Source organism: Delphinapterus leucas, chromosome 12, assembly GCF_059928025.1.
Source record: "Delphinapterus leucas isolate spDelLeu-1000000601 "Yukka" chromosome 12, BTC_Dleu_Yukka2, whole genome shotgun sequence".
In the NCBI taxonomy this organism is placed as follows: domain Eukaryota; kingdom Metazoa; phylum Chordata; class Mammalia; order Artiodactyla; family Monodontidae; genus Delphinapterus; species Delphinapterus leucas.
This window is the reverse complement of record NC_143140.1, coordinates 91,591,966-91,608,858: the sequence shown is the minus strand read 5'-3', so window position 1 is coordinate 91,608,858 and position 16,893 is coordinate 91,591,966.

Here is a 16,893-nt window from a genome sequence, read left to right as displayed (position 1 = left end):
TTAAGAAATCTTTCACACGCATTCTCCCTCTTTTGTTTCGTTTTTTACGTCTCATTTTTGCTCTATAAACTATTACAATATATTTGAAGCTAAAATAGATGTTTTATGTTTTACCATGATTAAATAACTTTTTCCTGTGAATACAGCCATAGCATCTCACTGGTTTTGTGTGGGCTTTGTTTTCTCACCTGCCTAAAGCGTTCACACTGTCCTGCTGCCCAGAAAAGTGACTCCAGTGACTGGGGGTGAGGAGAGTCTACAGGTGGAAATGAGAAGTCCCTCCAGGTTCAGGGTCCCAAACTAAACACCTGAGGGGAGCTTTACGGAGGTGGCAGCAGGTGCTCAGACCTCGCCCCAGTGTCTTTAACGGTTTAATAATCTGCACCCACCTCTTTCATTTTGCTCCATCCTCACCCCCGTAGAGCCTCACCGTGAAGTCAGGGTCCCCTTCAGGAGCCCACCCAGCTCTGCTAAGCATTTATTTTGGCAGGACAGGCCCTCGAGGTTATGCTCAGCCCACACAGGTCAGCTGGGGTCCCCGGCCACTCAGGGAACCAGGCTGATGGGGCTGGAGCCCGGCCAGTTGCAGAGGCAAGGGGAAAGAGGACAGGAGAGTCACTGAAGTGACAAACCTCACTTCCCCTTGCATGTCATTGGTTGGAGCAAGTCATGTGGCCATGCCTGATTTCAAAGGGAGCAGAGATCCGATCCTACTGGGGCCCTAAGTTAGAGGGACCAGTGTTTGTGAGAAGCCCTATGGGTCACCACCATGACAGAGTGATTCTAACCTAACTGGCCTGAAGTCTGTGTGAAGCTAAGTACTCCACACTAAGGGGAGATGCAGGTGTGCAGGAACGACCACCAGGAATGGAGATCCTGATGCTGACTACGCTGCAGTTGGGGCTGGATCAGGGCTTTTCAACAGAACAACCTGGAGCCTATTAAAGAATATTAATCGCACAGCTCCCAGCAGGGGCGACTGAGCAGAATCTTAGGTTGTGGTTTCTGGGGGAACCACTGAACCCATGGCCTCCTAAGACCCTTTCCCACCCCACTTTCCCCAAGTCACACTTTTAAGATCACCTGTTATCTAGATTTAGAAAGGAGCCTGTGGCCAAAATTTGCTCGTGCATCTAACCCCCATGGCTGAGTCCATCAGAGCATTGTTACATCACTGCCTCCTGAATATTTATACTCCAGATTTACATGTTATCTGAGCCAATGTTAGCTCTGAGAGGGTAAAGCTGTAAGAGCAAAGTTGGCATATTCCCATGCAGCCTAGGCTTCCCAATGCCTGCAGCTGCTCAGGCGAGGTAGCAGCTCATGTGCAAACATCTTAAAGGTAATCATTCAAATGAGACAGCTTCCTCATTAGTGTCTATCGTTAACTGAGAAAAGAAAGAAGCATGTAAAACATCTTTCTTTTTTTCTCCTGAATGTGTCTGGAATTTCAATCTTCTCCAAGTAAACGTGGATCCATTAGGTTGTTTTAGAAACGAATGCTTTGTGTTTACAATTCTTGGCTGTGGCAAAGTCTCCTCTTCATTTCTAACTCTTTTTACTGGAGGACCCCTGGAGAAAGTAGTTTGGGGAGCTCCATCCTTATTAGAAGCAGATCAAGCAGAGCCTGTTCACTGGGTTTCAGCTTTCCTTGCATGGTATCAGGGGCAGGATATTATTTGCAAGCAGCCAAGGTAATTACCATCCAGCAGGGTCCAATTGTTTTCAATTAAATGCTTTACTGCAGTCTTTAGTTTTTAATACCATTGCGGCCATCGGCTTTCACTGCTGATCTACAAGCCAAAAGCCCAGGCCACATCTTAATGTCATTAAGTCCTGAGAACCACTTTCCTCCAAGGTGAAGAAACTCGATAGTCAGGGAATAGATGGCAATAGTCCTGTGGATCTTTGGTGGCCTGGGGAAAGCTATGGTATAGGATTCTAGAAGGTCTCTCTCGGAAAGACGAGCACTTCCTCTTCTTGCCTGAAGTGTAAGGTAATTGTCTTAGTCCTCCACTTCCTTTCAACGGGCGATGCTCACCTTTAACTACTCTGCTTCCCAGTTTCCACCCAGCCTCAGTATTCTAAAGCTCTGGCATTCAAAGTCTCTGAACTATAATAGCACCAGATGTATTGTTTTGGTAGAGACGTTTTCCATTTTTGATATTCAATATTAGCTCTGAGTAGCTCACCATGACCTGACCCAGAATCTAGGTGGGGGTCAGTTGTAAAGAGCCACCCAGGATACCCTATAGAGGCTCACGTTGTGACAGAAGGTATTTTAACTGTTTTTATAGTTTAGAATCTGGGCTCCATTTCTGAGGTCACAAAGTTATCAGAAATTAACTCGGGCTTTTTATGGACTTCTCAAAGGTGACAGCCCAGGGGCTAGACTTGGAGTTTCCAGCACAAATTTAGCTCACCCCTGGTGGTTTAAACTGCGGATCGGGCTTCCCTGGTGGCGCAGTGGTTGAGAGTCCGCCTGCCGATGCAGGGGATGGGGGTTCGTGTCCCGGTCCGGGAAGATCCCACATGCCGCGGAGCGGCTGAGCCCGTGAGCCATGGCTGCTGAGCCTGCGCGTCCGGAGCCTGTGCTCTGCAACGGGAGAGGCCGCGACAGTGAGAGGCCCGCGTACCGCAAAAAAAAAAAAAAAAAAAGAGCCAGTGTGCATTTCGCCAAGTTCTCTTCCTCTAATTGAGGTGATGGCGAAGCACAGGCCAAAAGGAAGCCTCTTGTCAATTGGATCCCCAAAGGTCTACCACAAGCAGTGCCCCCTGCTGACCCACACTGGACATGCAGCCTGAGTGAGGAATAAACCTGTATTGTAGATGTTAGATGTTATTGTTTGTTACAGCAACATAATCTGTCCCGGGGGACTACTACATTATGCTAATAAACAAGCTCTAGATAATGCAGGAATATCAAGTTGGAGAAAAGGATGTATGAAAATACTGAAAATTTGCTAAGGAATTTTTAAGCAGATATGCCGAGGAATGTCATGAAGAGTAAAAAGACAAGAGCAGCGGCTCCCAGACTTTGGTGTCCATCACAGTCCCTTGGGGAGCTTCTAATAATCCTGATTCTCAGGTCAACACCCACACAAATTAAATCAGAATGTCTGGGGGTGGGAGCCAAGCATCGGAATGTTATAAAGATCCCCCAATAATTCCCACGTGCAAGAAAGTTTGGGAACCATTCTATCAAAGTATTTTTATCTTAATTAAGAAAAAAATCTTTTTTGATGAGCATAAAAATATTTATTTCAAGGAAGTCAAAGAGCAATGGTGGCCATGCTGGAAAAGAAAGGTATCAAGCCAAAGATCTAACTGGGAGGGCAAATCCACATCACTTGGGTAGAAAGGGAAGGAACTCTTCCGGCAAACACTCCTGTAAATGCCTGCTCAGTACATATTTAAGGGACCCACTGTCTGTGGCTTTAGTTACCTGATCCCATCTTCAGGAGTCTTATCAGCAAAATATGACAGCATCTTTGGAACTGCTTTTATGAAAGACATGCATACCCCACTGTTCTCCCCAGGCTCTTTGGCTTGGGTTATCACCCGAGAGCTCTGGTAGTTTCCCCACAGTTCAGGTCTCAGTCTGGGCTTCAGAAAGGAGAGAAGCAGCCGACCCTCTGCACCCAACAGTCAGTCCTGGATACAAAGTCCTGCCCCAATCTGCCTCCATGCAAGATGACACATTGGAAATCTCATGGTATTGAATTGCTCTCTCTAAAAATGAACAAGGAAAGGAATTAGATATGTATAAGTTCCTCACGCACCATTTGCCGCCCACCCCTAAATACCCCAAACTATTTTTATAAGGCTTATGACAAATCTGAGTAAGGTCGGCCCAACCTGGAAATGTCCCAGGAGCCCTTCGGTTGCCTGTCGGTGCTGGGCCTCAATACACACGGATAATCACATGGGTCCTCTCTGCTCACACACCCTTCCCACCCGTATGCCCAGCCGTCTTTCCTGTTGGGCCTTTGGAGATATTCAAGAAACCGTGCACGTAGCACAGCAATCAGAGGCTTTCTCCTCAGATGGCTTGGCTAATGGCCACTTCCTGTGGTTGTCAAATGAAAAGTGAAGAACTAACACATCCCCGATGACTTACTGTATCACTTCCCGTATCTGACTATCTGGCAGCCGGCATAATGTAACATCACTCGTAAATTAAGAGCCTTTTGCGTGGGTGCTGCAGCTGAGCCCTCCACCCCTTTGTGCTGATTATAAGGAAACCTTGCCAGGACTTCCATTATGAATAGTCATTTCCTAAAATGTAGCTCCAGCAGCTCTGACATCTAATCATGTATTAAGTGAATGAATAGAGGCTGTATATGCACCCTGTGTACCCCTGAGCTCATTCTGAAGATTAAAAGGACCTCTTCAGTGTTCTCCCGGCACACACGATGCGCACGACGTCCGCTCTCACCATGACCGCACCTCGCCGGACCTCCAGCCCACCCCCCCCCCCCCACTCTTCCTCATTCCTGGGCTTGCCCGGTTCCTCCCCCCATCACGCCCTGGCCTGTGAGAAGAATCAGGGCTCCAGCTCCTGCACTTTGCCCGGCTCCTCAGATGCCCTGTGGTGCTGCGGCTGGACCGCTGCATTAGGGTCCCCTCAGCCTCCCCTCACAGGTGTACAGGTGGGCGGGCTCCACGGCGCCGATGTTCGCAGAGATTCCCTCTCTAGCCTGGCTGATGCTTGAGGGCAAAAGACTCTCCTGATGCCTAAATGGAATTGTGTGTGTGTGTTTGTCTTGTTTTGTTCAGTTATTTTGTTTCTTTGGTGTAGAATTGTGAGTGGCACCAGGTCTGGAGTCAGATGACCCAATTCTCATGCTGGCTCTGCTTTACCCACTGTGTGGCCCCCAGCAGCCCTTCCGGGACTTGAGCTGTGTTTGGGCAAATCACAATCACTCTGATCCACAAGTTCCCCATCTGTAAAATGGGAATAACACCAAAATCTGTACTCTCAGCATTGTGAATATGCGAAAATACTTTACAAAATGAAAATACATTAGCTGTCATTATGGCTCAAAATAATAAGAATGGACTAACCAGTGCTGCTTTCATCATGACTTCACTATTTATGAGCCACATGTCCTTAAACAAGATATTTAATACTTCGGGGACTTCACACAACTCATGGCTCATAAGTTTGTTGTGAAGATTAAGATGAGATGATATGAAATACACACCACAGTACCTGGCAAAAAGTAAGTACTCAGTAAATGACAACTGCTTTTATTTTTATTCTTCTTATTGTTTGACTAGGACATGCAGATAAAAGACTTGAACAAGAAAAGTAAGTGAGGTGCCATTTTTTATATTTTATGAGTCTCAAAAAGAAAAGATCAGGGAAGCAGACTTTTCACATTTCCAAAATGACTTTGATTCCAAAATAAAGACTGACACTTGATAGCTCTGGAATATTGTCTAGCAGATTTGGGAACTCTGAAAAAAAAATGAGAACAGCTGACACACTACAGCTTAAATATAATCAGTCACTGAAATTGCTCTGCAATTTGTTTCAGTGTTTTTCTGTGGATTTCTTTTTTTAACTATACATGTGTCCTAAATATATAATTATATGGCCGAATATAATAGCTCATTTAGAGTTATTGAGGTCTATTATATAGTCCAATAGGATCATGGGGTGGGGTTTGGAGAGGAGTGATGGTTATTAACTTGAATGAGTACCAAACACAAGCCTGGAGAGATGTTAATAGATGGGCTTAGTACCCTTTTTCTTCTTGCCTTTGCCAAAGACAGATCGTTTTCTTGCCCAGAACTAGATTGTTTTAAATTGATGTTATGTATTCCTTCAAAAGATCAAGGAAGCCTCTGTGTAAAACTTCTTAAGGGCAGAGTATAAGTGTGGGTCTGTATGAGTTATGTGTCTATGTGTGTGTGTGTGTTTGTGTGTGTGTGTGTGTGTCCGTCTGGAGCGTGTGTATTCCAAAATGCCAAAACCTGTGTCTTAGAGATAAGACATGCTCAATTTTTCAAGGAATAAATAAGTCATGCAAATTCCTCCCTCCCCAGACACCTTCCTTGTGCACCAGTCTATGAAATGAGTATAACTTTTAGGCCAAACAGGAGAACACACTTTTCCTGCCACCCTCACTTGGATTGCAAATAGAATTGGCCAGAGCCATGATCTTCTAGTAGAGTTAATCACTTTGCCAATATATCCCTGTTGATTAACTGATGAATTCAATGCAGGCCTTTTGTCAATTTCCATTCCTATTGGATAGTTTCTCTCCCTTCAAGATAAATTAGTCAGGGCGTTGGAGACCATATACTCAAAATCCACTATCTAATTTATTTTTAATCCCAAGAAAAACCAAGACTGACGAAAGCTTGGATATGCCTTAAACAACTGACTCCTGAGATTCAGGGACAGAAATGCCTCATGTCATCACTCCACTGTGTGTACAAGGGCTCTCGGGGTTCTGAGCCCTCGAGCAAGGAGTCCAGTCTGCTTGTTTAAGCCAACTCAAACCTGGTTTGAATCGACCTGGTCAATCTTTAACTTCCTGCATTAAAGTTTGTGAAGAACCACGTTTCATCCAGAATACAATCATCTTCCTGAGGGGCACTACGTCAGCAGAAAACTGTCACCTACAGAGGCGATCAGAGCACATGAATGATGCTCGTGTCTGGACCTACACGCTGCATGGTCTGCTCCAGAATGTCTGTGTTTGCTGTCACAGGGAGAATTTTCATCAGGCCTGATTCTCACCTTCCAAAGATCCAAATGTCTCCAAGGATGCTCAGTAAGGCATCTGTCTCCTCTCTGGAATTCACAGGAACCTTCTGGGGCTCCCAGATATCTGTGACCAACCAAGGGCTCAAGCAACCACACAGGGTAATTCCATGTTGGATTTTGTACTCTAAGTAATTTCAGATCCTGGGATCCAATTTTCAAGATCTGTTATTCTCCAGGGTTCAATCCAAGGCCCCAACACTCCTGTCCATGGTCCCCCAGGAAGCCGGGCGAACTCTACACGGACTACGTTCTGGGGGTTCCAGCTTTCTTCTTGTCATTGAAAAGGTCTCCGTCTGGTGGAGGAGCCCAGAAACCATGAGGGCTGTACGTGTTGTGTGGAGGCCATACATATAAGCGGAAACATTCGTCTCTCTGCAGAGGGAAGGCTGCTACAAAGGGAGAAAGAGGAGGCGTCTCAATCCAGTGTGAGGGTCTCAGGATACACTGGGATTGATATGGGGCCCTATGATGGCTCAGCAAGGGGAGCCAGCTTCAAGGAGGAAACGTCTCGGTGAGAAAGACCATTGAGCCTTCAAGTCTTTCCATGATGCCCTCAGAATATCCCAAAGTTGATTTGAGTCCAATTGGTATTGAGCTCTCCTTCTATCCCCATGATGGCACTTGGATAATATCCTCCTTCCCTTCCACCAACCAACTGTTGCTTCAGTCTCGCTCTCAAAGTTTCTCACTTCTCTCCAGAATAAACCATGGGCTCCAGCCAGTGCTGGCTGCTTCTCTCTGACAGATGAACCCAGCTCACATTCCCAAGAGTCAGTGGGATTTGATGATAAGCTGCCACCGGCTTTTGTGACTCATCCTCAGGATCCATCCAGACCAGGTTCTCACCCGAAAAGAACGGACCATCGGAGTGGGTCAGCCAGTAGTACCGGGTCCTACCACCCCCCCCCCAGACAGGCCTCCTGGTCTTTGTTCTTGCAGTTTTCCCCACCAGGAATACCTTCCCTTGTTTTCCCCACCAAAAGTGTACCATCTCCCTAGGCTCCACTCACATCCTTCCTCGTCTGGGAAGGCTTCCCGGTTGAGCCCAACCAGATGGGGCTGCTCGTTCCCATGAATCCTACAAGCCCTGTTGATGAGGAAAAGGGAACGATCAGCTTGCCCAATGAAGCCAGGGCACCTACTGTGAGCTGGACGCTTCTCCAAGTGCTTTGTACATAGAACTAATTTAACCCTCATTGCTAATCACCTCCATCCACAGTAGAGGAAACTGAGGCACAAAGAGGACAGTTAACCTGCCCAGGTCACCACTAGTAAGTCACCAAGTGGGATCCAACCCCAGCACCCGGGCGCTGGGGCTTGCCTTCTGCACCCCTCCTGAGGCCATGCTCCTGTTTATCTTTTCCACTGGACACACAGCCTGGCAAAGCCTCGCATCAGCTTTCGGTTTTGTGATTTTATGTGCCATGTCTTCACTCCAACCAGACTGCCAGTTCCAGGGCACCAGGATGCAGACATTGTAGAATGAAGCTGGCAGGCAGCTGGGGTCCCTGCCCTCCACCTTGGAGCATTTGGAGGACCCTGGCTAAGCCGGCTCTCTGTTTTGTTTTAAATCCACAGCATAACCAATGTTTCTCTTTAGGGTCCCTAAAATGTGTCACTCCTGAGGCCAGGAGTAAACAGGGAAATGGCGTGAGAATCCAGCTCAGGGTCACGGAATCTGTACGTCTGCCGCGAGCGGCTACTGGCAGTGGATTTCGACCTTTGCACACAAACATGTGCGCCTTCCTGGCAGACAGGCTTTCCACCTGAGCAGAGGAGAGAGCTTCTGGGGTTGGGAGACCTTACTGCTTTGAGAGGAAAGTCGGTCTGCACAAGAATAAAGACTCGCCCAGATCCAGTCTAAAGCCCATCGGCCGGGGTTGAAGCCAGAAGTAAGCAAACAAAATCACTGTGTCCTCACATCTGCAGAGGCTGTGGTCATCCGTGCCGAGACCCGATCCCTGGCAGAACTGAGCTACGGTGGTCCTCAGCGCGACGGCCGGGACTTGCAGGTCATGGGGACGACAGGACACGCACGGGCAAGTCCACAGCCAGGAGACACAGCCCCTTTGTTAGCAGTGGGTTATGGGAGTTTGTCCTGCCGTTGATTCTGCAGATCCCTGCCGTGCAGCCACTTCCATTCACCACGGTTAATTCGATCCCTTCAGAAAGGTAGCAAGAAATACTGATTGCACATCAAAGATCATCCCCATCCCAGGCCTGCCTTCCACCTTGCCCTCTACTTGACACTTGCTTTATGATTTAATTTACCTTTTGCTATTCACCTTTCTCTCTCTTGTTTACCTGGATCCCAATTGAATTGAGCAGCTGAATTTTCATTACTCAAGTCAGAGGTCTGAGGAAAGTATATGAGTTTGGATTCCTGCCAGCAGGACCATGTCTGTTCTAGTTCATTCGCCATAAAATCGTGAATCAGCCGGACCCATGCTGCCTTGCTGCAGTTACGAGAGACATAGCAATGGGAGGAGATTCATAGACATGGAAAGAAGCTGATTTTTCTGCTAAGCTTTGCTCACCGTCAAGGACAAAAGCAGATCTGCCCCCAGTCTCTCTTGGCCTGAGCCTGAGAGAAGCAAACTGACACTGGGCAAAAGTAAGAGGCTTCAGATCCAGCTGCCTGTTCGTGGAGTTTCCTCATTGGAGCCCAGGGAAGAAGCATCAATGGTGCCATCAGGAGAGCTGAAACCCCCCTGAATCTCCAGCAACTCTTCCAAATCCCCTCCAATCAGCACTGCATCTAAATAAAAATACTGTATGTAAATAAAAATACTATACGAGACAGTTTCGAAATAAGCCTCCTGGCTTCTTCCTGCCCCCACCCCCGCAGTAGAACTTCCGGAGCTGCAGCAGGACGACATTTCCCTCCCGGCACCCACTGACCACATCCCCAGCGCCTCCCTGTCACCGGAGCATGAACCTGGCCTCACTATGCTGAGATCCACCGAGACATGTTGTCGCTCATTGCCACTTTAAGCAAAGCTTTACATGACAGAGAAAAAGAACCAGGGACTGAAGGGCACACAGTCCTCTCTGCAGCCTGCAATCTCAACTTGCTAAGAGTCAGGTCATTGGCAGCTTTGCAGAGTTGAAAATGCCAAATGCTTCTGTGACCCAGATGAAGCAGTGGTAATAGGTAACAGTCTTGTCTTGGTGGGAAAGAAGACTGTGACCCCAATCCTGATTCAGTGACCTTTCCTTAAGGGTTCCCGGGCAGAGCAGGGGAGCCAGCCCAGCAGGCAAAATTGGAACGAGGGTGCTGCCTTCCAACCAAAACCTTTTTTTTTTCAGATGCTCTCAAGGAAGAAGGAGTGGGGAGGGGATAAACAGAGATCTTGAGCTGAGAACTGTCCACATGCGATCCCTGGCTATTGTCTTACCCATGGAACCAGACAGAGGAAATAGACTGAAGGACCTGTAAGTTTCTGAGTGAATCACATTGCGGAAGACACCCAACTGTGACCATTCAACCAGTTCAAAATCCTTGATTCTCCAAACCTGTGGAAACTGGGCCACAAAGCCATTGGTCCTGTAATTTGACACACTCTGCAGTGTCCACTTTACACGTGGCCATGGAGGATAACAGGCAAGGCTGAACTGCCCAGAGAGCCCAGTGGACGAGGGAGCTGGTTTCTCCCAGAGAGCAGAACCAGCTGTGGCCAGGGGCTAAACTTAGTCTCCCGCAGGATTTGAGCATCACAATGGAACAGTCATTTTTGTGGGTTTCTTCATTCTTCCTTTGTCCAATGGGAGTCATCTCTAAGGTTATTCTGCTTATATATCCTAGTTATAAAGGCCATTGATTGGGTGGGAGGGCAGTAAGTGGATTGGAGTTGAGGGTTCTCTTTCTTAGGAAGGTGCAAATGTTTTCTGTGTGGAGGCAAAAAGAAAGTACGTAGATATGTGGGTTACCAAAAATGAGAATCGGGACAGAGACTCTTAATTGCCACTTAATATCCATTCTCCCTTCTTCTGCAGAACTAGAAGCCACGGTTCTTAGGTGGGAGCATGATCCAAGATTAAAAACCACACTTTCCAGCCCCTTATAGTCAACGTTGCTGGGTAACTAAGTTCTGGCCAAGAGTATGTAAACAGAAATGATGTACAAAGCATCCTAGTTGTGTCTCCGCCATTCCCCATTTCACCCTCTACAAGGGCTAGAATGTGGACACAGTGCTGGAACATTTTGGATCCTGTGAAAGAGAGCAATGCTTAGAGACAGTAGAGCTATGGGTAGAAGGAACCTGGGTACCTGACACCTCAGGGCATGACAACAGCCATGGACCAGTTATGCTGGGCTGTTATATGGTAGAGAAACAACGTGTGTCTGCTACTGTGTCTTACTTCAGCAGCCAAACTTGTTCTAATAGAGTAAAACAATTTAGTAAACCTCCCAAAAGGTGGAAAAGGAAGGAAGGAAGGAAGGGAGGAAGGAAGAAGGGGAGGGAGGGAGCGAAAAAGGAAATAGAGAGAGAAAAGTAAATTGGAGGACAGGCTACAAGATTCAACATCCAAATAATAAAAGATCCAGAAAGACACACAGAGAAAATGGAGGAGAGGAAATCATCAGCAAGATAATTCAAGAAAATTTTTCTCAAAACATAGACCTGTGTTTACAAATGGAAAGGACCCAATGAATGCCCAGCACCGTGATGAAGGTAGATTCACCCCAAGGCACATCACTGTAAAATTATGTCCCTAGGGCAAAGGAAATGTCCCATAACTTTTCAAGAAGAAAAGAAAAAGCAGGTATCATACAAAGGATCAAAAAATCAAAATGTCATCGAACTTCTCACCCACAGTGTTGTAAGCTGAAGCCAATCCTTCACAGTTTTAACCTACTGATATTTCTAACCTATAATTTGGCAGCCAACTAGAGTAGTAATCAAGTACGAGGGTAGAACAAAGATATTGTCAAATAAGACAGTTCTCTGAAAGTGTACCACCTACTACCTTTTCTCAGGAACAGGAGGATGTTCTCCATAAAGTAAGGATTAGAGTACGAAAGCAAAAGACATAGCTAGGGATCCAAAACAAGGAAGAAGCAGGGTGATCCCCAAATGGTGATGAAGGGCATTTCAAAAACCAGAGCTTTATGGTTGAACTGAAAGACACCAGTCTGGACTGGGTGGTTCAGAAGTCTCCAGAGATTCACTGAAGATGAAATTAATGAATTACCTAAAGTGTTTGAGGATAACGAGAGATTTATACAATTAGAGGAGAGTTTGGGCTTAACTGGAAACATGTACGGGAATACTAAGCTGATGTAAAAACAAGAGCTTGAAGGTATCACATGTGTGGTGGGCTTGGCCTGGAGGAGTGTGAAAAAATAAATCAATCCTCATCTTCTAAAGTAGAAAATCAATAAATTATGCCTAAAGCTAAAATAAAAGGAGAAATATGAATATCAGCTTTTTTTGAGAAAGAAAAGTAAATACCGAAAGAATCAGCTGAAAGAGTTGAAAGTGGTTGTTTCTGGGGAAAGGAAAATGGGGAGGAATTTGTGCTATCTGACTCAGTGCATATATATGATTCTGATTTTTTTAATGGAAAAGAAAAGATGAAAGAGGGGAAGGAAAGGAAAAAATGAGAAGAACAAGAAGAGGAAAAGAAAGAGAAGAAGAGAGGTGATGTCAGCACCAGGAAGAGAGTGGAGTCTGAGGAGGGTCAGGGTTGGAGGGGGCAGACCAGGAGACCAGCATAAACCCTCCCTCCACTTCCATCCACAGGTGCAAGAATGCTTCGGAGGTGAGCAAGCGTGAGAAATGAGGGCTGGGGACGGTTGGATGCCATGAAGTGAGAAACTGGCAACCAGGTAGGTGAGAACAGGGCCAATCTAAGCACCAGCTCAAGTTGTAAACAAGGATGTCATTAAATCAAAACTCGGGGTAGTCAAATATCAAAGAATAACTTCAATGTTTACATCTGGTTCTAAATATACCACATGAAGACTTCATTTTCATAGATTGTTGCTCCATCCTCAAAGGTAATCAGTTCACTTTTTAAAAAATGGAATGAACATGGAAACATTTAAACATATATTATTGAGAGTTACTGAAATTTCAAATGCAGAGTGAGTGAATTAGGGAGATTCCGTCTTGGCCCCATTTCTATTCATTTCAAAGTTCCTTTGGGGAATAAGAAAGACATTTTTTTCTGAAAAATGAAAGAAAAGTATGTTACTGGTGAAGGTACTATGATTTTAATTAATTACATATTAAATGTTAAAAAATGGAACTGAGGAGGGAATTCCTTATTTATATTAAAAGGTAAGTTACCAAAAATTCTATTCTTTAGAGAGGATCCGTTTTGTAACAGTTAATTTTTATTTAATAAACTTCACGTATTTTTTTAAGTGCGGAAGCTAAGATTTTATTATATTCCTCTGCTGTGGAAGAACCACATTCTGACATAAGAAAGTGAGCTTTGAGAAGGTATAAATAAATAAGACAAAGGATTCAACAAGATTTTTTTAAATCATTATGCATTTGTACAGATGACAGCCAATAATTCTGTGTTTCCTTTGTAACACACTCAGCTCTCCAGCACTGGCATGTAATAAAGGGTTGTAACTCACTGTATCTAAAGCAGTAAGTCAGGGTGGGCATATTATATCAGCAGGGGCAGCAGTGAGAGCCACCAGGGACAGGGAAGGATAGCCACTGATTAGATGCCCGGGCTGTCAGTCACCACTGAGGAGAAGCAACAACACTACTTGGAGAAATAAAGAACGCTTTTCTGTACTATCTGTCGTAAGATGAAAGCAGTACGTGTGGGTTCCAACGCGAGTAGACCCAGAGGGCACAAGAGAAATGCACGAAGAGGTCGTCCAAACTCCAATGCCGCCCACCATAGTCACAAGAGCACCTGTTCCTCGGTTCACGCCTATGGCCGGAGGGGGTGATTCTATATAACTGGAAGGGGGAGCTTAGGTTATGGTTGAGTCAGCTGGGTATGTGGGTGCGTGACAATAATCAGGGGTGTCTTTAAAACATATTTTTCAGGGAGAACCCTCCTGATGGTCAGTACTTTGGGCAATGCACCTGATCATTCTTTTTGGGTGGCAAGAAAAGTTCCCTGAGATCAGACAATAAATGAGCTCGTGGGCAGTTGTGAATGGCCTGGCTGGTTGGTCAAGGACCTGAAAGGGAAAAAGATTGGAAGATGGGGGGAAAAAGTCTGAGGTAGAGGCGTATCGACATGTGGGAGTGGGCACAGAGCATAAAGACACATGTATCGGATGTTGACACCCACCAGAAATTACCCACACTGGAGGGGCAATGAGTAAAGAAGTAGGTGAAATGATTAGGCCTGTTGACGTCAGCCAACCTCCGTCACCATCTGCATCTATGGCACGATGAGCAGTGGGTCAGTAGCAGAGCTGGAGACAACCTACAGAGCACCTGTACTCCCTGGGACTGATCTAGCTACTGTCGGTTGCCTCTGCATTTCCAACCTTTGAACGGAAGCCCAGTGCTGAGCCTTCAATATGGCCCCATCCTCTGAGGAAACCAACTGTCTACCTGGAGGCAGGTTGACCACATCGAATGCCTTCCACCCCACAAGGGTCAATGGTTATGTCTCACAGAAATACACATGTATTCACAGTATGGCTTTGCCTGCTTGCAACATCTCAGGCAGAAGCACTAATTAAGAGCTAGCCAAAGTCTTTGCTCTGCTGGCCCAGGACCCGGTACGACTGAACACCAGCCCCACTTTACAACAAAAGCAGCATGGGGAGTGTGTCCTTACCGTCAGATCTACGTATAACGTGTACTCCACCAGCCAGAAACTGCCAACCACGTCGAGCACTGGAACAGTCTTCTGAAGACACAGGAGAAGTGCCAGCTCTGGAGTAAAACTGCCCAAGGATAAACTTCCATCCTCCAGCACGTAATACATGCACCGAATCAGAATCTTTCTCTGGCATCGTGTTCCCATTAGGAATACGTAAGTCTAGGAACCAAGGGATAGAAAGAGAAGTAATGCCACCACCACTGAAAGAGTGCCTCACAGGAAATTCTGGGTGGGCAGAGGGACAATCTGGGGACAGACTGAGCAGTCATAACCCCGTATGTGAAAGGAACACTAGTGCCGACACTAGTGAGAACAGGATGAAGAGCAATGATCTGCCTCAGTCACTCCATCCCTTCGACCCTTCAGAGGCCGGTGTACCAGTAACAGGGCACGTATGTCTGACAGAGAGCAGAGCACATCAGGGTTTCACCTCCTAAAACATGTGCAGGGTTCATTTTACCTCTGAAACAGAAATTTCCCTTATTATCTATTGCCTGACAGCTGTTTAGAAAATGAAGATAAGAATAACTTTAAAAGAGCGTTTTTTTTTCCCATTAGCCAAAATCTAGGACGACGTTTAAAATAAATAAATAAATCCCTTGATTCTAAAGCCAAATGGATAAACATCCCAAAGAAAGCACTGCTCTTCGGATGCAAGTGGGGAAACCCTGATATCACCTTTCAGCTCAGTATTGTTGGGTTGGAGTGAGGTCGGCTGAGTGTGTGGCGTGTGGGATGGAGAGACACAGGCAGGAGGGAAGGCAGAGGCTGCTCCCAGGACAGCATCCCTTTAGGAGAGATAAGTAACAAGGTGCAGGGGTGGGTATCCGGTGTATCTGATGCTTTTCAAGAGTCCCGGGATAGCAGAGCCCCTCCTGGGCGAGTGACCCTGAAAGAACCCTCCACAGACGTGCCGTCTGCCCCTCCCACGTGAATCCCCGGTGGGGCAGCAGCACGTTTACTCCCATCCATTACCCCTCCGCCACCGTCAGGGCTTCTGCTGGGCACCGGTGGTTCTCAAGCCTGGCTGCACATTGGGTTCACTTGGGAAGCTTAAATAAATAAAGAGGTAAATAAATTATTAAACAAACCAGTGAAATCAGAGTAACCCAAGGGTGTGCGCTCTTAGGAGAGTTCCCCGTGTGATGCTTACCAACAGCCAGGGTTGGGAGCCCTACGGCGCCCCTCTCACTGCCCCACTGCCTGGGGTTCTGCCCTCAGGAGAAACGGGTGGGGTGGATGGGAGGAAGCCAACTGCTGACTGGTGAGTTAAGGATGTCCTCATCCCCTCCGCCCTCTCTTCTCTGCGCCAGTGAGCACTGGTCCCCTCCACCCAGCGTGCTCACACCTCAGCTTGCATCAGGATGACCTGGAGAGCTCGTTCCAACACGAGCACTGGGCGCCCCCTTCATCGTGTCTGATTCCGGAGACTTGGGGTGAATCTGCATTTCTCAGGCCCCAGGGGGATGTGGACCACACTTTCCTCATGGTTCTTTTTTTTTCTTTTGCGGTACGCAGGCCTCTCACTGTTGTGGCCTCTCCCTTTGCGGAGCACAGGCTCCGGACGCGCAGGCTCAGTAGTTGTGGCTCACGGGCCCAGCCGCTCCGCAGCATGTGGGATCCTCCCGGACCGGGGCATGAACCCGCGTCCCCTGCATCGGAAGGCGGACTCCCAACAACTGCGCCACCAGGGAAGCCCCCTCATGGTTCTTATTTTCCAAATTTAGACCACCTTTGTGACCTTCTTCTGACCTCTCCCATGGACTCTTCAATGAAAAGCCCTATTTGCAAAGCATGTTTTCCACAGACTGCCCGGCACAGGGCATAAAAGAAGGATTACTTTGCAGTTTTGCTGTGTCAGCCTGCTTTGAATATCCCTCGGTGCTGCGCCCGCTTTGCTTCCACACAATGTCGGTGAGGCATGGGCAGCCCTCGTCCACCGCGACCCTCGGTCACATAATGTAACATCCTTCTCCACCTCGCACGCGAGAGCCGAGGAGGCCACGCACAAGCAGCTCCTAAATGGTTTTCTGACAGGAGAAGAATCTCCTCATATTTTCCTACTAAGGGACTTATTTAAACATGATGAAAAATATGAAACACATACTATTTCCAAACCAGGTAGAATAATAAATGACTACTGATCTCTTGAATTAAATTGAATTGAAATGAAATAAATTGCTTGGAATGCATTAGTTGGCTCTCCGTACGCCAATGTTTTCATCTTATTTTCTGTGCCTTCGTAGGAAGAGTCTTCATTTTCACAAAATCAAGCCTCTAACTATATTCCAAGTGGC